Raw genomic sequence first — 23,962 nt, 5'->3', positions numbered from 1 at the left:
AAAGCTAGCAAATCAATGTGAGGTTTCCGGTTAAGTTTCCTGCCTAAGGTAATCCCTAGGTACGCGAACGCATCTGTCTGTTCTAAAAGGGCGTTGTTCATGTACACACTGCTTTTAATGATCTTGTGTTTATGAAAAACCATGAACTTTGTCTTGTCCACATTTACCACCAGCCCATGATCTTGACAAAACACCTCAAACCTAGATAAAGGAGCCTGCAGCCCCTTCTGTGTCTTAGATAGGATCAAGGTGTCGTCTGCGAACATGAGCAGTGGTATCCTCAGCCCCACCAAACTCGGGGCATCAGTATGACATGTGGAGTAATAGTGGACCACCCTCTCAATAAACAGGGAAAACAGTGTGGGCGCCAGGACACATCCCTGGCGCACCCCCTTTAGGACAGGAAATTTATCGGTGACCTCACCCTTTGAGCCCCACCTAACCTGCGCATAGTTCGATGTGTGCAATTTGATTAACATGGCTAATAGCTCCTGTGGCATCCCTGCGTCCGAGAGGACGCTCCACATTTTATTACGAGGGACCAAGTCGAATGCAGACTTAAGGTCGATAAAATCTGCATAAAGAGATCCTCCCCCTATGTTAACTACTTTCCAGTAAATCATAACGAATCTAAAGACTTGGTCGATGCCGGCCTGCAGTGGTGATAAAATCTCATACTCCTCAATCCACACTTGGATTCTACTGAGGACCAACCTGGCAATTAGTTTCTGCATTGAATCAATAAGGCTGATAGGCCTGTAATTGCCAGGTAGTGAACGATCACCCTATTTAAAAATCGGAATACTGACTGCTCCAGACCATGTATCAGGGATAGGTGCACCACTAGCTATGGCGTTGGCTAAAAAAGTGATTTAGGTGACCCAATTCTCCTTGTCATGCTGAAACAAGTCCGCTGGTATACAATCCGGACCTGGTGCCCTTCCTTTCGGTATCAGTGGGAGAACCTTCTCTACCTCAGAGCTGTCAAACGTTAAAATGGTAGGGGTGAAACCAAATTTGGGGTGAGTCGAGACATTATTTGAATTAGAAAATTGTGCTTTAAAGTACGCAACAAATGCTTCTGGTGCTACATGGTTAACTGGTATGTGTGGTGTTCCATTGCTTCCCCACTTAACAAGCTGCCAGAATTTGACCATATCCCTATCATTACTAGCTTCATACAAGTCAAGCCAATGTTTGTCATCCCATTCCTTCTTTGCTGTTGATTTGGTTGCTTTATACCTGGCCCTGGCCGATCTAACCGCGCCTATATTTTTGGATCTAAGGGCGTTCGTTAGTATCTGGTATGCCACTCTACATGACTTATTGTACCAAGAGGCCATTTTTGCACCAGGCTTTTTCTTCCTTGAAATAGGCTTGATAAAAAAGGGTTTTTAACTAGAGAATAGTTCACTATGGACATATGGGACAATGCGGTTAATGTCCTCCTTGGTAGAACAGTTATTGAGAATAGCAACCGAATGAGCAACCATAGAGTTCATCTGCTCCAGGTCCCCTTCTCTTTCAACGAGCCTTGCCCATCTGACTCTCCTATCATTATTCGAAACTACTGCTTCCAATTGGGTGTGGGCAACATCCTTATTGTCTAGTGGGCTTAGAGCCTTGAGTGATAATATCAATGGGTCATGATCACTTTCGGCCCGTACAACAACCGACATGTCTTGTAAGTGGACCCAGAATTCCACATTGAGAAGGATATAATCTATCCTGCTGCTTCTCGCACCATTATTAAAAGTATGCGCACCCTTCCGGTCCGACTCCGTCCTCCCATTTGCAGCCCTCACTCCCTTCTCCAGGCACAGCCCCTTGAGCTGTAATGCTGCTTCCGTCCATTTATTAATTGGGCTAAGGTCTAGGGGGGGAATATTCCATTGTAAGTCCTCATCAGAAGTTAAATTGCCATCATCTTGATCAAGGGGTTCGAAAGAGCAGTTAAAGTCGCCCGCTATGATCATGTTGCAACCTTCTCTCTTGCTGTCCAAGAGTCTTTCAAGGAGGGCAAATGTCTCTGAGCGCCTCTCACCCGGCATCCCTTTTGCATAGATGTTTATTAACAAGATATCCCATACACGACCCATTCGTAAACGAAGAGCCATAATGTCCGGGCTATCGATTGGTACTACCTCAACGGTATAGCTTGTTTGCTGTCTCACCCAGTAAGTGAGCCCACCGGATGGTCTTCCCTTTCGTCCCCCTTGTGCTGGCTTAGAAAAATGTAAGAACCCGGGATGGTAGACTTGTTCCAAAGCCCAAGTCTCTTGAAATACCCATATATCGTGCTGTTCAATAAAAGTAGAACAATCACTGGATTCAGTTTTAGATAAAAGCACCGCGATGTTCCAAGAACCCACTGTAATGCTGGGCTTATAGAGCCCTGGATGTTCACTCGAGAGAGGCATTTGAACTGCAGGTCCACAAGCGGTACTTAATGCCACAGTACCGGGGGGGCCGTTCAATAAGGAGCCTCCATCCTCGGATACACTGGCTGGGACTGCCCACTTGCTCTCCCAATGCATTTGGTCTTCCCCTAGATAGCCTGCATAATTACCAGCTGCAGCCCTCGATACATTCATAGTCGTTATTTTGATCAGGTCAACAGGGTCACTAGTAAAAAAGCCTTGTTCTAAATTAAGGGTGGGCGTAGTGGGCGTAGTGGGGCTACGTGTAGCAGCACGTAGTGTGCCCAAATCTACGCACACTACGCGCTTCGCGTAGCCCCACTACGTGCCACCCACCTCCTGCCCGCCCTTCTTTTAAATAATATCAGCAATATAAAATAAATTAAAGTAAAGCGACTTACCGTAAGCGCGGCGTCTCCGGGGCTCCCTCTTCTTCGTTTCTAATTTCTTCTGACAAATGCGCATGCGCGGACGCCCGCGCATGCGCATTTCTCGCGAGAAATGCGCATGCGCAGGTGTCCGCGCATGCGCATTTGCCAGAAGAAATTAGAAACAGAAAGAGGGAGCCCCGGAGACGCCGCGCTTACGGTAAGTCGACTTACTTTAATTTATTTTTCATTGCTTATATTATTAAAAGGAGGGCAGGCGGGAGGTGGGTGGCGGGTGGCAAGCAGCTACGCTTCGCCCTCGGCGTGTGCGTAGCGCTGCCCTGCTTCGCCTACTTCGGAAAGTGCGAAGCAGGCAGCGCTACGTACACTACGTGGGCGAAGCGTAGTGCTACGCCCGGGGTTATTCTAAATCCCCATGCCCCCCGATAAGGCTTGTTGTAATTGATGCAGGGCCACCAATGCTATCAAGTCAATCAATACTTTCTAATGATGAAAGGGCGTCAAATCGGTTGCTCACGGCGACAGTGTAATTGGAATGCCCTAATGGATGGAATATCCCTCTCCTATTGACATTACTAGTATTTGTTGTGGGTCGGTAGAAAAATACCAGTAGTAGTACTGAGATAATATCCCTTGCATCATGGTTCCTTGCCCTCGTCAACATATACTGAACCATGCGAGGTTTCCTAAAACTCAAAACCACACAGTCCCCCCGAAAAGTTTTATCGGACTTCCCCACCCAGGGTACCCTTCGCACCATTTTAAATTCAGTGAAAAGTTCAGTGGTAATCCCTGTTCTAGAGCTTAACAGGTGTAGTGCCTTGTTTCGCAGGGTTGACCAGTGCTCCTGCGTCTGTGTTGCAAGCTCAGAGACATTACCCAAAACAACTGTATAAGGTGTAGCTTCTGGCGGTAGGTGGAGAGATGTCAGGAGATATTGCTCGTCTGCTGAGGATTGTTGAAGTGGATGTATTCCACCTGCTCTCGGGGCCTGTTGGGCACCCTGGGTGCCGTGTCCACCACAAGTTGGTGGATTTAGCTGACTATTACCCACAACCGCACTAGAATAACTAGGTGGTAAATTATCTGACCCCTTACTTTGCAAACCCCCTAACCTCCGGTTTAATGGAATACCCACGCCGCCTAATTGTACATTAGAATTAATCGATGGGCTCATAGGGAGGCCCTGTTCTATTTTAGTGAGCCTATCTTCAATTGAAGCAAGTTTCTGCATCAGGGGGTCAATTAAAATGGAGATTTTCCCCAGTAACTCTGTGGTAAAATCATCCTTACTGTGGTTAGCTGGCTCAGGAGTAAGAGAGAGGTCGCTGGTGGTGGGCAAAGAAGATTGCGGACGCCCCCCACACCCCTTTGCAGAGACCTTCCTGCTTGAGCCCCCTGTTAAGTTGGGATGTGGTTTTGCTATGCCTCGGGCTTTCCTTTTCTTCATTGGAGGTTCCCCCTCCTCCCCCACAGGCCCCTGTTTAACCTGCTTAGCGTGCTTGCTTCTAGTAGTAGCCGGTGAACCTCTAGGAGGACCTTCCAGACTTAATGAGGTGGGATCAGGTGAAGCAGTTAGGACGGATATAGGCTGCCAAGTTGGCCCAGGAAGAGCAGCTACGGGGAGATTTGGCTGCATTAATGGGGTAAGTGGGGCTGGATTACCTGAGCCTATAGATGTTAAAGGTTCTAACGATAACCTGCGCTCAGTTAGTTGTATCTCATGAATGAGCGCAGATTCGGCCCTGGATAGGAATGCGTCGAGTGTTCCCACGACTCCCCTTCCCACTCCAGATTTACGTTTGCCCAATAAACTCGCCCTTACAGGTGGCATAGCGATTCACTAATGTTGCTAAACCAATCCCCCTACTAATGGACCCAAAGTTTAGAGGGATGGCCTAGCCCAGCCTCCTCCATACTCTGACAGGCCCGCCCTTGGTTTGGGCTTCGTCCGGGTTGCGTCCTGCGCAACCGGTAGAGAGGCAGCGCTTTAAATGCGGTGTCCACGCCTCCCCCTCACTCGTGGCAGCTGGTCCAGGTAGGATGCACTCTGGGAGGTGGAGTCCTCTCCCAGAGTGTTGGCGCCTGCAGCAGCTGACGAAACAAAGGCTACGGGGATCCTGGGACCGCGTCCCACCCGAACAGTCACAGCGACGCAAAGAGGAGATTAACCCAGGCGAAGGTGCGGCAAAGAATGCAGGCTACTCACTTTTCCCCAGTTAGTCGTGGAGGGTAGATTATTAATACTGTTGTTATCTACCGGGTGAAAAGCTAAATAAACATTATAGTATTGAAGCGTTATAGCATTAAGGAGATTGTGCTTGCAGTGTTAGAGCTCCAGTAATCTTCTAAAAGTTTTCCAGCCTAGTTGGGTCGCCTCTGAAGCACCTAGGCACAACACTTCAGGATGACTCTAACGTCAACCACACTCTCCCGCTTTGCTGCTTGTTACCACTGCCCTTCAGTGCCGCATATCACGTTCAACAGGTGTTCAACAGACCCCCGGGCTCCAAACCACTCAAGTTCTTGATGCCTGGCCTTGTAGCTCACCAGGGGCAGCTCCTCACCACCGCCACCTCCCCTCACCTCACCGTCTGTCAGGCACAATGCACAAAGCACGGGACTCCTGCCTCAGCAAGCGTTGGGTAGTGGTGATTGGAAAATTGAGGCTGAGTGCTCTCCCACTGAGTGCTCTCCCACAGCCGCGGCTCCCGTGAGTCCCGTTTGTCCTCCCGTGGCTCGGCTGCAGGCCCCTTCCTTCCTCCGGTTCTTCTGGTTTCTGTTTTTTTGGCGTATTTTCGCCCGCGATGCTCTCCCATGGCTCACTCGCGGCTCGCAGTTCGTGCCGCTTCTTCCATCTGCGTGACTTCAGCGTGCAGCGCCGGCCCATATCCGCTCCTGGTCTCTACCCCGGAGGGGGCCAACCACTGCAGTCCACGTGCCGCCACGTTCTGGTGTTGCAGCGTCCGCCTCCCAAGCCGATTCCCACCTTCCAGTAAATCTAGCGGATCGCGGCAGTCGGTTTAATGTTCTATATTCTTAAGGTTTTAATTAATCATACAATAAACTTACTTTGCTACTAAGTGCCACTCCAACGGAAAGCACTTCAACCAGTCTGAAGTACTCATCACTATGAAATAGAGTTTATACCAAGATTGTTTAGATGGTGAGGTTCGGTGAGGTTCATTATTGTTCCTGAGGAAGATCCCAAGTGGCAAGATCCACTACATCATGAACAATGCAACTCTGGTGACATCTCCTCTTCGACTGGTATGTGCCCTGCTTTCCTGGATCAGTGTGCACAGAAGCACAAGTCGAGGACTGACAGCACATTGGTTGGCCCAGATTAGGACACTGCCAACCCTATTCAGTGATCCTTGCTAAGTGCACCCTTACCAGAGTGGTGTTGGCTCTCACCTACCAATAGACACTGAAAGCCCAGTTATATCTAAAAGACCTAGAATGGACAAAAGGTACTGTGCAAAGTGGAAAGATACTGAGGGGTAGTAGAAATCTGTTCAGCAAGAGAAGGAGCATTAGCCAGCATTGGCATAGGCCAGACGGGTGTTCCCCATGAACACTAGCTAATCAAGAATCACAGGAGAATCCCATGGAGTATTGCAAAAAGCAATAACATCCGGTATATTTTCTATTTCGAGACATAATCTGGTAACTGCAAACACATAAATATATAAAATAAATTATATTTAAAAGCTGTGTAAATTGTTTCTGAATGATTATTACAGAAGACAGAGGGAAAATGTAACAAACAACAAATCCTGAGAACTTTACATCAATTATTTTTCATACACCAGCGCTTGACTGTCTCAGAATAGCAAAACATAAATGGGCAGTTTTTTTCTACAAAATATGGCAACAACATGAGTAAGCCTTGGAAAACTCAATTTCGGTACATAATCAAAAAATAAAGTGCTACAGGAGTGTCCTTGACAGGGGTGTATCTTAGCCAGAGCGATTTGGGGCTGTGAATCTCACATGCCCCAACTGTAAAAGGCAGAGAGCTGTAGGGTTGAAAGATGAGATGACCCAGGTTCCGGGAGGACTGTTTCCATGATGAACAGGGTCAGAAGAGATCTGCATTGTGTGGGCCTCTCTTTATACCAGCACAGTGGGTGAAAATTGATGGGTTGAAATGCTATCCCAAGAAATTGCAAGTGGTTAGACTTTGTAAGCATGCATCCTATCCCCTTTTGGGTGTCTGATTGCCAGTAGTATGTGGGGAAAACTGAGACTGGTACTGGTTTCTAAGCCTTCTACTGTCATTATTTGTTATTTCTAGAATGTAGCACATTTGCACCCCTTCAATGAACACTTCTATGACCACAGACATAACAAACAGGACCCAGGGTCCCCAGACCCAACCACCAAGCCAAGAACACATTTGGGGAGTGTCACCACCCAAAACCCCTTCCTGAAGCTTGACCCCTGCTTGTCCCACCTGGCCTGGTAGTTCTTCCAGGGAACTCATGAGTATCATCATGTTTAACACAATAATCAGGACTCCTTGCCCTGGGACCACATTTTAAATGTATTTTCACGGCACACACTCTTCTTCATGTCTGTGGCGAGAAGCCTTAATGTCAGAGCTTTCAAATCTGTGTATGTAGACAGGGCTCCATATGTCCAGTTGTCACTTTTTAGAAATCATTTTATCAAGTGTCTGACAACTCCATGTACTAAGCCCAAGTTACAAATAGAGGTGGATGCAACAACAAATTAGGTTGAGGGTCTTGATCAGCTATAAGAGTACGTACACGATACAACCCATAAAATCATTTGGCATGTATATTACGTAAAAAAAACTGCATTTTTCCTTAGCACATCAGACCTAGAAAAATTAATCACTTTGAACCTAGAAACAGTCATTTCTTTCTTCTCAACGACAATACCATTAGTGACCTAAGAGGCAAGTCAGCACTCATGTAAACCCTGAACATGGCAGAGATTATTAAAGATGAAACAAGATTATAGTCTATTGATTCAAACATTAAAGGAGCTTGTAAAGTGCATATCCTGAAATCAACTATTTATCGGTACTCTTATATTTGAAAATAAAGAAAAAGGAGGCTCTCTGAAATAAAATGTTTGCTGAGGATCACACACAGGGAAAGGGGTATTGATTTTTGGTTATCTGGTTTTCACATTTTGAAATTGAGCCAGCAGATGGCTATCTCTGTCTCTCTCACCTGTTTTACATCAAAGGTCACTGTTTTGTATTTTATTCTTGGTGCAGGATGAGAGAAACTGACATAAACTTAGCACACCCGACTTAGGCCCCCCGACTAAATACCAAACCAATCATGCATTTGATTTGGTGTGTCACACCCCAAAAACCCCCAGGGCTGGACTGGGAACCCAATGAAGCCCTTGCAATGTTGTGGGACCGGTCTACACCCCTGGGTGTGTGGGGTATGTAAGCGTGAAGCACTGCTACTTAACAAAACCGGTCCCCAGCACTGCTGCTTTTTTGGTACTCAGGCCCGTATTGCAACATCACTGCAAAACGGGCCCCACAGCTCTAAAACAATCCCCACCCTTCTAGCTTCCCGGGTAAATGCTTGATGCCCACTACGGCCAGTTGGACCCTGAACACCCCCCGGAGTTAAGTTTAGGCTTAAACTTCGCTTTGAGCCCAAAACTGAGCACCGCAGTCACCGGGGTACCCAGGTCAAACAGGATTACTTTAGAAGCCATACCAGAGCCCTTGGATGATCATCCAACTACTTTAGAAGTCATTTTCACATCTTCAGACATCATCAAGCTCTTGAAGTAATCAGCAATGCTTAGAAACCTGTGCTTGATGATTTGAGGATGCCTTGACAATGAGTGTTTGATGACTTCACAAGGTGTGACTATTCTTGCTGACTTGAGGATTACTTGAAAATGAGTACCCGATGACTCCTCTAGCTGAGGTTGTTCCTGATGAGTTCAGGATGGCTTGAAAATTAGTGGCTGATGTCTTCACAAGATGAGTTTACTCTTGACTATTAAGAAACCCTTTTTCGCAACCTTGGAATAACAAAAGATTTAAAAAAATCAAACTATACATTTTCCAATGTATACTTTGCTATTTGCATGCTGCTCCTTCATGTCGGTTTCGAGCTCACTGTGCTATATTAGCAGTATTGTAGTTTATGAACTGTAAGTAACAAAAGTATTTCAGTGACAAAAGCAGTAACCTACTTAACTGAACTATCACATAAAATACAAATTTGTGAGCTGCATGTTCCATGTTTTATTTTGCAGCAGACACATTGATCCTCAATGCTACTTTATGAAGAGTGAAAACTGGGACTAGACAATACCTAGAACTCTTCAGCAAGTGGTTTAGCCCTCAAAGTTGTGTTACTCTGTTTAAGGTGCTTGCATATTAGTGGACACACAAAGAATTATGCAGCGTGTGCCTAACCCCTGCGAGATGTTTAAAATGCAGCCTGTTTGTGACCAATCAAATAAGCAAAAACAGATTTATTGTCACATTTATACTTGGTGCCAGTTACAGATAAGAACTACATGTGTTTCACAAACTCTGCTCTTTCAGGAATATATTAAAAGCCAAAGGAAGAAATAATGGTGATGCCACACATTAATAGCTCATTGTGTGATTTGGTTGCATTGTGGGGCAAGTAGTCTTGCTTTTCAAGACGTAAATACCAAACCATAGATAAACTGCAGATTATAAAACCTCGACTGGCTAAATAAAGTTTCATCTGTGCTTCAGTAAAGAGAACACAAAAAATGCACACAAATTCGTAATCTGCATTATTTGCATTGTGCAGGCAAGAAAAGGAAAAAACAGTATGGTAACAACCCCTTTTCAGACGCTGTAGAATTGATAGAGCGTTGCTGATGCGAAAATTGTAGGGGTGCACCATATTCATTGTTAGTCAGCACCCGCATATAAAATAAGAATGTTTAAAGAGTAATAGGAATATATTCATTGAAATAGAAAAGTAGAAATGAGAACAGGCCTCAAGAGAAGAGAAAAGGCCACCAGTTATGAAGAAATGCATTTGTGTATATGTAATGTTTAGTTTGTAGTAATGTCATGCATTAAGACACATGAGGTCATGATAGAAGAATAAAGAAGGTAGTTCTCTTACAAGTATGAGACGAATAAATTGAATTAGTAATTGTAGTATGTTAGTTTGAGGCCTAACCATGTATGTAAAGTGAAGGCCTTCGTTTATTTTAGCCATGTTTTATTAGGATGACAGGATTTTAGTAAAGCTTAAATTGCAGTGAATTGTGAAACCTCATGATGTTAGGGTTTTTTTCCGTTCATCATTTGGCGGCAGGTACAAGGCCATGTAGCTCGTTAGTTAGAATAAGTCTTTGTTCAAATGGAATGGAGACAGAAGGAGTAGACAGGAAGGGAGTGGATTGGAATGTAAAGTTGCAACTCCTGGTACAGAAAAGGCCTGGGACCCAAGGTCGAATTCATGGAAAGGAAGATGAAAGGATCCAAATGGAAATCTACTGAAGGAAGAAGCTGCCTGGAGGGGTGTGCTGAAGGGCGTGTACAGCTTTTTGGGGTTTTGTATTAGGGACAGAGCCCCGTGGGTGGAGCAGACGAGACTTAGGAGAGGGACGGAAAGGAGCACTATAGATCGAGCTCTCATATGGTGAAGACTTCTTAGGAAGTTTCACTGCTGACACCTTTTATGCGATCCTCACCTGGAAGGGAATGTTGAGTAGGGATGTCACCTTAGAATAGAGTAGGGACAGAAATGATTTGATTCATGACTTTAAATTTCGATATCACAATTGCCATAGGGTACTTGATGCTTTTGGAAGCTGTAATCCTGTTTATTTTTAGTCGTATGCGGATACTTCGTAGACTAGCATTTGTGTTAGTCCCCATTTATCTTTTGTGCCTTGTATTGAGGTGCCTATATATTCAGATGTTTTTGCTGATAATAAAAGGTCAACCTCCCAGATTATGAGTCTTCCTTTCTGAAATGTCAAATTGCGGTAAATACGATTTGATAATTGTGTTTCTTCCCTCTACGCTATTTGGCAAATAAAAAGATCCTGGCGACTTGAGTGGGTTCTTGTAGATAATTGGATAAGATCAAGAATCCGGCGTTCCCAGTTGGTAGCAGACACGGATGGTTTATTAAGTGATCCTTGAGGCCCATAAATGATAAGTGAGGTTGAATCATCGGAGGGCGAACGGCAGACGGCCTGGCGGACGGACATAGATGGCGAGTAGCAGTGCGGCAGTGCGGCAGCAAGCAGAAGCTCGAACAGGATACGATGTTGTAGATTGCGGTGTTGCATTGTGTGAGATGTTTTGCGGAGTTGGTGTGAATGTCATGTGATTGTGAGATCAGGCTGTGAGCGCGCGCAGCCCGGGAAAGTCTTAGGCGATGAGAAGCCTAAGCGAGAGGGTGTAGAAGACACCCCTGGTAGATTTTGTTGACCACCGATCGTGAGGTACCATCGATCACCTGGACCGAGATAGGGGGAGCGAATGTATGAGTGTGTGTCAACCTGACGCTGGTCGTGGGTTGTTGTATGTGGAATTGAGTATTTGTAACCTATCAGAGGCGATCTATCTGCCCGGCAGGGACAGATAGTAACCAACCGAGGTCGACAATTTCGAGAGACTGTGGACGGACAGTCAGTGGCTGTGGACGGACAGCCAGAGAAATAACTTGTTGGGACAAACGGTTATTTCAGCGTGTGAATGGGACAAATGCAAGGGGTGAGACGAGCGGTGTGAAGGAGGGGAAAAGCTGCGAGTGAGGAAAAGTGACGTCAGAAGGTGTCGCGCTGCGATAGGCTGGTTGGTGTAGTTTGCGCTGTCATTGGCGGACAATTACCAGGAAGTAAACAGAGATTGTATGCGTTTAGCATTTGGTCATTATGAAATGTTTTAAAGTTTTCTGAAAATTGTGTCGAGGGGATGAACATGTGGTTACTCGAGAGGGTGCGGAGGCCCCTCCTGAGGACACGCCAGCACACTACATGGCAAGAAATGTAGGGTTGCATACCATAGTTTGGCTTGAGAATTGGCATAAAATGACTCAAGGTGAAGGAGAGTTAGCGTTCCCACGGTATGGTTCATTCAGTTTAGCGGTGTTGTATCAGCTGAAGACTGTAATGGCAGCTTTACGACCTATGCCGAGGCCAACACAATTTGAAGCACTACATGCATGGATTAGAGCAGCGCATGATAAGGAGAGAGGCTGAAATCAGGAAAGGGTGAAAAGGTTGGTCCAGGCTTTCCAAGATGCTAGATGGGATGCAGCGGAGAAAAGATGGAGAATGCAGGCAAGAGAGGGACATAAATTATATCCCTTATTGGAGACGACAGAAAAGTCAAAGGAAAAGACCGTAGATGGGGAAGAAGACAGTGACACGGATTATAGCCTGGTAGAAAGGTTGCTATCCGAGAGACCACCTCCATACAACCCAGATGCTTCAGAAGGTAGAGAGACAAAGGAAGAAGAGAGTAGGGGAGTAGTACCCCAATCAGAAGTAAGAGTAGAAGGAAAGATCTCGATAGGAACCGAGAATACCCGGTATAAGTCTGTCGGCAGCTCAGAGGTGGAGAGAGGAGTGAGGTTACCAGATGCGTTGAAAATACCAGTTATCATCGGACCTATTGAGTCGATGTATGAGCTTGAGCCAGAGACAGCAGGAAGTTTAGAACAATCAGAGGCCAGGACGAGAAATTAAGTTGAGGAAAGTGACTCGGTGAGGAGAATGGAGCGGACTCCGAAGCCTATAGAATGGAGTACGCCGATGACAGCCACCGCTGACTCCTCAGGAGGACAGGGAGAATCGAGACCTACTAGACCGAGGTCTTTAGTTGAGTCAAGATCAGATTTGAGAATGTGGACACCACCGGTGAGAACCCAAAGTCAAGGTGTGTTAGACGCAGAGAGGGGACGAGGGACGATTGTAAATCGTTCGGTTCCCATGGGCAGGTCAGGAGAGGGTAGGCCACGCGAAAGAGAATGTGAGTACGATGACAGGGATGGTACAGCCTGCCGAGAAGTTCTGAGGGGAGCTTTGAGAGGGAAAATGTTGGATGTCGTAAGACTAAAGGCAGAGTTGGATGAGATAATAGGTGGAAACCTACCCCTAGAATGAATACTAACGTACGAGCAGGATGAGTTACTCTTTTTAGCGAAAGATGTGACTCGTAAAGCACGCACGGCTCATGAGCAATTGTCAGAGCTGGCAAAGGGATATGGGGTGGATTTGTCGAAAACTAGAGCGTTGCAAGGAGATCACCGGCTGCAGTATAGTGATCAGGAATTGGAAGATAAGAGACTCCTGGGATTGAGGACCCATGTCAAAGATCTGATTATAGCAATGCGGGCATGGATTATGCTCGATAAATGGGAAGAAAGGTGGTCCAAGAAGAAGGGCTCTAGAGGAGTAGTGGGAGAGACGCCACCTCTGGGTGGAGGCACGACAGCGATAGGGAATTTCCCTTTAAGGGAGGTACAAGAATGGAGGGTACGTTCATGTACCCTGGAGTAGAGGGGACTTGGCTGCCTTCACAAATGATTTTTCCCGGTTGAGGGAAAAGCCTGTGGAGTGGTACAAGCAAGTTGATCGCTTTGTCAAAATCTCGAAAGTACTGTGGATTGATTTGAACACTTTGTTTGACATAGTGATCCCGGGGGATCTGTGGTCGGCATGTAAAGTTGCGATTGACTGGCCGGCCTCAGAGCCTGACAGGGATTTGATTACACATGGCCCATCGCCGATAGTGATGAAAAAGTTCGAACAGGTAATCACTTGGTTGAAATCGAAGGTCTCACCGCAAGACACGGATTGGGTGAAGATAGATAGAACAGTCCAAGAACCTAAGGAGACAGTGCATGAATTTTACGAGAGGCTTTTGCAGGCTTTTAAACAGTACAGTGGTTTGGAGGCGTTGGATACCAAAGATATGGGACAGTTTGTGTCCAAATTTGTGTTGGGATTGAGGCCAGAGGTTAGTCTAATGATACAGCAACATTTGATTTGTTGGCAGAATAAGCCTGTGGATGAGATTCTCCGATATGCTAGGTATTGTAGCGATGAGATTGAGTCTAAGCACAGGAAATTGAAGGATAATCTGCTATTAGTACAGATGCAGACCGCAGTGCAGGGACAGTCTACCGGAGGAACGTTGGGAAGGAGGCAGGGAAATTATCAAGGAGGAGCACAGAATGCTCAAGGACAGGGGAGGCCGAGAGGAGTAGATCCTAAGACCGGAATAGATGTGGCAGTGTTGAAAAAGACCACAGCTTGTCATCTTTGCCACCAGATTGGACACTGGCGACGCAAGTGTCCTTTTAATCCGTTAAACCAAGTACAGCAGGAAGAAGAGTTGGCCCAGGTTCCGGTGGCAGACACACTCCCTGTAGTGACGCAACCTAGAATGACAAAAGGGGGGACGAATGTTCCTCAGGTACAGGTTCCCTGACCGCCTAGAATACAGAATATGCAGCAGGGAGCTCGGACGTATGTACAGATGCCCCTATTCGAAGTGAATGGGGAAGATGATTCCGATCCAGCAGCAAGATCTTGCTGGGGAGGAGAAGATGATTGTACGCTTAGAGCGGTCCTAGAAGTAGATCAGAAGGGACCCTTTGTAGAAGCAGAGATCGATGGCCACCCTACGATCTTTTTGGTTGATACGGGGGCTACAAGATCGACTGTAAGATCCGCAGTGATCCCAGATCTACCCCTTTCCGGCCAAACAATCCAAGTTGTTGGGGTAGCGAATAAGAAATTGACTAGCTCACTGACGGAACCAATACCGATTAGGATTGGGAACTTCAGTGACAGACACCAGTTCGTGGTGTGTGATTCTAGTCCAGTCTGTTTGTTAGGAAGAGACCTATTGTGCAAGCTTAATTGTACCATCTATTGTACCCCGAATGAAGTGGAAGTCCAGACAAGAGACGATGATGCGACCTTTAAGGTTGCGAACCAGCGTTGGTGCGTGGAAATGTATCCTGCACTCACGGTGGAGGAACTCCCATTAGACTTGAGGGAGTCTGTGTCAGTTGATGTATGGGACCTTAGTGGGGAAGAGATCGGACTAGTTAAAGGTGTAGATCCAGTGAAAATAGAAGTCAAAACAAATGTAGAGTACCCAAGAACTCCCTAGTACAAATTGTCACCTGAAACTATTGAGGGGATTAGACCTGTAATTGAGTCAATGCTTAGACAAGGAATTTTGAGAGAAATCAGGGGTAGTCCATGTAATTCACCCATAATGGGATTGCAGAAACCGAGCGGGAAATTCAGGATTGTGCAAGACTTGCGAAGAATTAATGAGATTGTAGTCCCATGTTGTCCCGTGGTACCGAATCCATCTGTGATCCTGTTCCAAATCCCATGTGATGCGGAATGGTTCACCGTGATTGACCTGTGTCAAGCCTTTTTCTCGATTCCTCTGCATGAGGAGAGCCAGTTTCTTTTTGCATTTAGGCTGGAAAATCGTGTGTTAACATGGTGTCGTATCCCACAGGGGTACACTGAGAGCCCGTCTATTTTCAATCAGATTTTGAAAAAGAACCTTGAAGGTCTGGTGCTTCCCCAAGAGTCTGTTCTCGTCCAGTACATTGATGATTTGCTTGTGGCGTCAAAAACTGAGGACGCCTGCAGAATTGATACCGTAGCACTGTTGAATTTCCTAGGGGAGAATGGGCATAAGGTGTCTCCAAATAAGTTACAGTACTGTCTGAGTGAAGTACAGTATTTGGGTCATCGGATTGAGAAAGGTAAAAGAAAAATATCACCAGATCGCATAGATGCGATTTTGAGAATGCCCGTCCCAACGACTCAGAGGGCAGTTCGAATGTTTTTGGGAATGGTTGGCTATTGTTGCCAATGGATCCCGAACTTTTCCTTTGAAGCAAAGCCCTTACAGAGGCTGACGCGCAAGGATGTGAGTGATCCGGTACCATGGGATGAAGACTGTTTAAGGTCATTCTTGAAACTAAGAGAAGCCTTGTGCTGTGCACCCGCTCTGGGAATGCCTGATTACAAGAAGGCATTCGCATTGCTTTGCTGTGAAAAAGAAGGTTGCGCATTGGCAGTGTTAACTCAAGTTCATGGGAATGTCCGTAGACCAGTTGCCTATTTTTCGGCTACACTAGATCCAGTAGCCTCTGCGTTGCCCGGATGTCTCAGATCCGTTGCTGCAACAGGTGTCAGTATCGAGAGATGTGAGAGCATTGTAATGGGTCATCCGCTTACTGTGCATGTGCCACATTCTGTTGAACTGTTGATGAACAGGACTAAAACACAACACCTCACGAATAATAGGTTGACACGTTATGAACAAGTCATCCTAGCTGCCGAGAATGTGACGTTGAAGAGGTGTTCTGTTTTAAATCCTGCCACATTGTTACCGATCCCGAATATAGATGATGAAGATTGTGAGGATCATGACTGCCTCGATGTGACTGAATTGTGCACCAAACCCAGACCTGATATTGTGGATGAACCACTTCCAGAGTCAGATGAAATATTCTTTGTGGATGGATCATGTTTAAGAGACAATACGGGTCGGTTGAGAGCAGCATTTGCTGTCTGTACCATCACCGGAGTGGTTGAAGCCACTTGTCTAGAAGGAGTATACTCCGCACAGGTGGCTGAGCTTATTGCTTTGACTCGTGCCTGTTTGGCCGCTAACCAGATCCGTATAACGATTTATACGGACAGCCAGTACGTGTTTGGTGTCGTTCATGACTTCGGACAGCTATGGTCCCAGAGGGGGTTCATGACATCATCTGGGTCCCCCATTAGAAATGGGGATTATGTGAGACAATTGTTAGAAGCATTGCAAAGCCCAGATGAAATCGCAGTGGTAAAGTGTTCTGCCCATACGAAAAGAAATGATTTTGTGTCCCTTGGAAATAATTATGCAGATGAGGTTGCTCGATTTTGTGCAGAACAGGGATATAACTTCACGGAACGACATATAGGGGGAAATGATGAGACAACTGACCTCAGTGTGATGCTGGCGATAGCAGATACATGGGAAGAGTTAAAACAATTGCAAGACGAGGTGTCTGACCAGGAACGGGATAGTTGGGTGCGGGCTGGATGTGAGAAGGGAGATGTGGATGTTTGGGTTTCAAGTGATGGAAGAGCGGTGTTACCAGAATGTCTGTTGAATCCAATGGCACGATTGATACATGGTGCTGTGCATCTTGGCAGGGATGCGATGGTGCGAGTGTTTCGTCAAACATGGTACAATACAAAGTTTCGGGCAGCAGCCGAAGCTGTATGTCAAAGATGTGTCACCTGTCAACAAATGAATTAGGGAAGAGAACAGCTGTGACAATGAGTCACATAGGGAGGTCAGGTGGCCCTTTCAACAGGATGTAGTTAGATTTCATTGAGATGCCAAAGTGTAATAAGTTGAGGTACATATTAGTCGCAGTGTGTGTCTTTTCTAGATGGGTGGAGGCTTAACCGACACGCAGGTGTGATACTCTAACTGTAGCTAAATTACTGTTGAGAGAGCTTATCCCGAGGTTCGGGTTCCCGACCTCTTTGGAATCGGACAGAGGAACGCATTTCCACAGTGAATTAATGAAATTGCTTTGTGCTGCCTTGAACATAGACCAAAGGTTATATTGCAGTTATCGACCAGAAGCTTCTGGTATAGTAGAACAAGTTAATGGAACATTGAAGGCCCGAATGGCAAAGGTGTGCTCCTCAACTCCTCTGAAGTGGCCAGATGCCTTACCTTTGGTTCTTATGAGTCTCCGGAGTGTGCCTGATAGGAGAACTGGATTGTCAACCCACGAAATATTGATGGGGAGAGCGATGCGTGTGCCAGCAATACCCGCCTCTGCATTGATAAATATCACTGATGATGTAATTCTCGACTACTGTAAAGGCCTGGCTGATGTGGTTCATTCTGTGTCCCAGCAGGTGCAGGCGGTACCTGTGCCAGCCGCAAGTGATCTGTGCCACGACCTGTGCCCAGGGGACTGGGTGTTGGTACGAAAACACGTGAGGAAGAGTTGCTTGGATGTTCGCTGGAGAGGCCCGTACCAGATTATTCTGGTTACGAATACGGCAGTAAAGTGTGGGGGACTACCGATCTGGGTGCATGCCTCCCATACCCGTAGAGTTCCAGCACCCTTGGAAGATACAGCCCCTCTCGTGAACGAAAACCTAGCTGAGGTGGCAGGGCCATCTGAGAGGGCAAGTCAAGCTGTAAGGGTGACTGACGCAGCTGGTTGTGCACTGGAACAAGCTGCAAGCGGAAGTGAGAGAAACTCCGAATCAGAAACAGAAGCGGAAGAAGGTGCAGTAGGCGGAGTGGAGCCTAATTCTGCCGAGGAAGAAAGCAGTGCACAGGGTATCAGAAGGGAGAGCAGGGGTGTCTCAGAAGCAGAAAGAGTTTGGCCCGTGAGTCAGAAACGGGTAAATTCGAGAGGGACACCGAGGAGAGATCTTGCCCCAGTATCTGAAGTGACGGAGTCAGAACAGAGTGAGGAAGATCAAGATCCGGAAGCTCCGAGAAGGTCAAGGAGAGCAAGAGTGCCGTGTCACAGGTACGCTTCACCTGAGTGGACGTACGTAGCAACGAATGCTAGGACCGATGATTTCTGGGAGGCTGAGGTCGATTACTCTTGTTAGCGGTCCTCCGGCTCTGAGGGCGGAAGTGTTACTGAAGATCCCAGAATTGGAGATCGAGGGAGTATTGACTCTCCATATTCCAGATCCGCCGCTCCTGAGTAACATTCGTGGTCTGATTTTGGATACATTGGCTTTCCCGAACTTTGCTGTTGTACCTTCTCCCCAAGAACTAAAAACTCTCAAACTTGAAATTTTGCAAGGAGTCCTAGAGTTGTTGGGACCTGCAGTTATTTTGGATTAGCGATGAACTTTGTCGAAAAAGAGCAAAAAGAAGGCAATCTCGGCCCGAGTGGAAGAAGGAAAATTTAGTGACATCTCAGTCGGAGGTATTGGAAAAGGGGAAGGAAGCCTTTGCTGATCCGAAATAAAGTAGAGAACTGAAACATTAGAAGAGAACATTAGCTACAGAGGATAATTGTTGCATTCCGAAATAAAGTAGAGAACTGAAACATTAGAAGAGAACATTTGTTACAGAGGATAATTGTTGCATTAAGATACAAGCCTGAATGAGGAAGAGACTCTCGCCCATTGTTATTGAACTGGATTCTGAGCATGGGGGAACAATGGTGGAGCCTAGAAATTCACACCGTAGGGCGAAGACAGTGATAGGTACACTTTTAGGAGTAGTCATAGCTGTTATATTCGCAGTAGTCATAACTTCGTATGCAGTGGCCCACAGGGAGGAGGGGAAGATGCTGGAAACACCCACATCTGTCACTCCCAGTACTAAGAAGGATATTTCAGGAGATAAAAGGGCGATGATGCTAGAAGAAAGTCGTATGTTGCACATGGATTTGTCGAGAGGTGATTTCAAACTTAATGCGTATGCGAAATTGTTGTATGAGTACGTTGATGCGATGGATGCGAAAGATTGCTATCTGTGCATGCAGTTGCCTGCTTCTGTAGACGAGGGTATTAGATACCATCACCTTCCATTGACTTATGGGATTTCTTGCAGTCTATTGCTTAGTGTGTTTTACGAAAGGAAGCAGTTCGAGTATTATTTCTCTAATTATGACACAGTACTTCCTGACGTACCAGCATTTAAGCATTTGAATAAGTATGTTTATTATAAGTCAGAAGAAAGACTTCGGACTTATTTCATACCGACTACAAGTTTGGATACTGCTTATGCACATAGACATAATTTGACATGCTCAATATCAGACACTGAAAAGAAATTAATTGGCCAAGTTGAAGACAGATATAGAAAATTAACCCAAGATAAGGATGGGGGAAAGAAGTCAACAGATTGGACAGATGAAGAGAAACTGCATAAGTCAAGGGGAAGTTATGGACCCATAGCTTTAGATCAAGTACAAAAGGGAAATCTGTGTGTTGCTCGTCTGCAGTCAGATAAGGACAAAATCTGGGTTGGGCATAGCACATGTGCCCATACCTTTACTATGGAAGATTCAGCTAGGAACTTCCTGCAGGGTCAGATACAGGTCATCCTGACAGTGTATTATGTGTGTGGAAGGAATGCATATGTGAGGTTGCCTGAGCAGTGGTACGGGACTTGTTATTTGGCTGTTATTTTCCCGAAGATATACCATGCCGAGGATTTGACTCTGCTAGAAACAGGATATCATTCTAGAGCGCGGAGAGATGCAAGTGCAGGAGTTGTGATTGGTGATATCTTTGGAGCCATCATACCCGGTCTGGGTGTGATTTTGAATGATGTGAAAATACGAAAGCTAGCAACCGTGGTTGATGAGTTGTCAATGAACACGGCTAAGTCATTGTTGGTGGATGGAGAAATGTTATCGATCAGGACAATGGTTTTACAAAATCGTCTTGCATTAGACGTATTATTGGCAAAAGAGGGCGGAGTCTGTAAATTGTTGAAGGTTCAAGAATGTTGCATGTATATTCCAGACAACAGCAAGGAGCTGAGGAAATATATAGTCAACATTACCACACTTCACGAAGAGGCTGCAATATTGGCAGAAGAGAATGTGTGGGAAAAGATTGGGAAAGGATTTGGACATGTGGGAAGCTGGTGTGCAGATTTGGGGAAAGGAATTTTCGGATATGTACTGAAACCAATCCTGATTGTGGTGCTTTGTGTGATCTGTTTGTGGGGACTTGTAAGAGCATACAAGTGGTACAGAGGAAACAGAGCTGAGAGGATTCTCAGGGGATATGAAAGACGAGTGGCGCATATGCAAGATAATCAGTATCAGGACCTAAAAAGAATGGAGGGTTTCCAACAAAATGGGATGGTTACCACTTCTGTATAAATGGATTTGTGTGATGACAAGTTGTCATCAAAGGGGGGAACTGATACAGCGTTGCTGATGCGAAAATTGTAGGGGTGCACCATATTCATTGTTAGTCAGCACCCGCATATAAAATAAGAATGTTTACAGAGTAATAGGAATATATTCATTGAAATAGAAAAGTAGAAATGAGAACAGGCCTCGAGAGAAGAGAAAAGGCCACCAGTTATGAAGAAATGCATTTGTGTATATGTAATGTTTAGTTTGTAGTAATGTCATGCATTAAGACACATTAGGTCATGATAGAAGAATAAAGAAGGTAGTTCTCTTACAAGTATGAGACGAATAAATTGAATTAGTAATTGTAGTATGTTAGTTTGAGGCCTAACCATGTATGTAAAGTGAAGGCCTTCGTTTATTTTAGCCATGTTTTATTAGGATGACAGGATTTTAGTAAAGCTTAAATTGCAGTAAATTGTGAAACCTCATGATGTTAGGGTTTTTTTCCGTTCATCATTTGGCTGCAGGTACAAGGCCATGTAGCTCGTTAGTTAGAATAAGTCTTTGTTCAAATGGAATGGAGACAGAAGGAGTAGACAGGAAGGGAGTGGATTGGAATGTAAAGTTGCAACTCTTGGTACAGAAAAGGCCTGGGACCCAAGGTTGAATTCATGGAAAGGAAGATGAAAGGATCCAAATGAAAATCTACTGAAGGAAGAAGCTGCCTGGAGGGGTGTGCTGAAGGGCGTGTACAGCTTTTTGGGGTTTTGTATTAGGGACAGAGCCCCGTGGGTGGAGCAGACGAGAATTAGGAGAGGGACAGAAAGGAGCACTATAGATCGAGCTCTCATATGGTGAAGACTACTTAGGAAGTTTCACTGCTGACACCTTTTATGCGATCCTCACCTGGAAGGGAATGTTGAGTAGGGATGTCACCTTAGAATAGAGTAGGGACAGAAATGATTTGATTCATGACTTTAAATTTCGATATCACAATTGCCATAGGGTACTTGATGCTTTTGGAAGCTGTAATCCTGTTTATTTTTAGTCGTATGCGGATACTTCGTAGACTAGCATTTGTGTTGGTCCCCATTTATCTTTTGTGCCTTGTTTTGAGGTGCCTATATATTCAGATGTTTTTGCTGATAATAAAAGGTCAACCTCCCAGATTATGAGTCTTCCTTTGTGAAATGTCAAATTGCGGTAAATACGATTTGATAATTGTGTTTCTTCCCTCTACGCTATTTGGCGAATAAAAAGATCCTGGCGACCTGAGTGGGTTCTTGTAGATAATTGGATAAGATCAAGAATCCGGCGTTCCCAGAATCACAGGATTGTGAGCTGACCCCGAGTTTCCACGGTTCCCACTTCAGCAGCATTACATCTTTAACGCTTTCACAATCCCCTCTCACTTTACAGCAGACCTCAAATAGAAGTTAATTGTTCAAAGGCCTTCCCAGATGCATTGCTTTGAGCTATTCATGCAGCACAGTGGGTGGTAAAGAGCTGTGAGTCTTGAGGAGACATTCAGCCAGAGGCCAGTGTCGCCCACCCTCTTCTAAACATCATCACAGCATACGTGACACAGGAGGGATTTGCCTTAACAATGATACAGTACGTCTTTAATGATGCACTATTTTACAGTGTTTTGTTTCACCAATTGCCATAGGAACAATTTTAATACTCGGGCTCACATAAATATTTCGAATCGTGACTTGTGGAGTTCGCGCAGTATAAAACTAGTGGAAACAAAATGCCTTTTAGCTAACATGCACATCCGGCGCTGCCGGAAATTCGTCACTTTACTCTGTTGTTTGCATAAACTGGTGGCGAGGTCGTGAGGAAGTTGGCGAGGTATTTGTAAAATGGGACCATGTTGATTTTCCCTGCTGTATTTTTGTTTGCTTTTTAAAAGCCTCAAGACTTTCTTTTCCAAGGGACAGATTTCGTCAGTTTTCAGCAGCCAGTGATCGGAAACAGCCAGTGATCGGATTACTGGTAGCAGGTATCGTCCGGGATATTTTTTCTCACAGTTTGGAGGTTCGTATCACAACAGTAGAATGTGCCTAATATAGAAAAAAAACCAGCTAATTTGTGACTTTCAAAGCTAAAACTAGCTTGCTTTCTGCAATTTTCTGTTAAAGCGTTATGGCTCAGACTGTGGCTCTGATTGCCACAGTCTGAGCCCAACAATCGCCGATTGTCGAATGACCCCTGAAAAAGGTCCCATCACAGTTGTATTTTTGAGTGGTGTTATGAAAATACTTGGCTTAAATTGCTGGTTGATTTGAACTGAACAAATGAGTATGTAAACATGATCAGTAAGTTCAAATATCTAGTGTTAGTACAGCAGATACTGAAACACACATTTACTCACACACACACTCACACTCACACACTCTACTGTTGGATGATCAACAAATCCTGGATGGTATACTTTACGAATGACACACTTAATATTTACAAGATTTGTACTGTTAAAAAATAGGAAATAAAAGTCACAAACAAAGATAACCGTGCAAAGTCTGAAATCGATCCGTTATTTCAAATCCAATATGTAAATCTGCATGTTAATCTAAATATGTATCGCTTTTCTAAACAAACGTAGATACAACTATACGAATTTGTAGCTAATACTTTTATGTATTTACCCAAATGTACAGCAAAGAATGTATTCACATCTCTTAAACAGTGGGAGACTTACCTTTCTCCTTTCTCCACTATGATAATTTCCTTTAAGGCTCCAGCAAGCAATGTTCGGCGAAAAAGATTACAATTCTGGAGATTTTATTCAGAAATGATGAATAGTTTTTACTTAGGTAATATCGCTCTAAAGCAATCGAATCGAAGTAACAGAGTGAGAGTTGTTTAAATCTGGAACTTGGAAAACATTAGACGAACCTGCCAAGTCAAACTTGCAATAGCTCCACCCACCCCAAAGGGTATTTCGGCACAGAAGGTGTGGTTTTGTCTCCAGCAGAAATGAGTTTTCAGACAGCAGCCAATTATCACACAGTACATTTCCCGTTTGTTTTGATGCCAATTGAAAGCTGTAATTCTAGCTAAACCATTAAAATCCATATTTTATTTCATGTGTATCTATGTAGCTGTGCGTTATGTTTACTTGTGAGAGGTAGCGAAGGTTCATGGCATGGTAGGGATAGGCCTAGGAGGAATTCAAATTAGGAAGGCAGGGTTGGTGACGTGGTTCACTACCCCCATACTCGTGCATTGGGTGAATCGGATTGAAAATGTCACAAGGGACCTTTTTGCCCACAGGATGCTGACA

General features: G+C 45.1%; 1 protein-coding gene across 1 annotated transcript in view; it reads right to left on the bottom strand.

Annotated features, from left to right (window-relative positions):
- Positions 1 to 23,584, bottom strand: part of LOC146857049 (histamine N-methyltransferase A-like) — a 373,700-nt gene extending 350,116 nt beyond the window's left edge. Inside the window, exon 1 of the mRNA XM_085647548.1 lies at positions 23,378 to 23,584. The gene's annotated coding sequence lies outside the window, so the exon portion shown is untranslated. The remainder of the gene's footprint in view (positions 1 to 23,377) is intronic.
- Between the last annotated feature and the right edge of the window lie 378 nt (positions 23,585 to 23,962).

This window comes from Triturus cristatus, chromosome 3_2 (genome assembly GCF_964204655.1).
Source record: "Triturus cristatus chromosome 3_2, aTriCri1.1, whole genome shotgun sequence".
Lineage (NCBI taxonomy): Eukaryota > Metazoa > Chordata > Amphibia > Caudata > Salamandridae > Triturus > Triturus cristatus.
The sequence above is the reverse complement of the archived record's forward strand: the minus strand, read 5'-3'. Positions and strand labels throughout refer to the sequence as shown.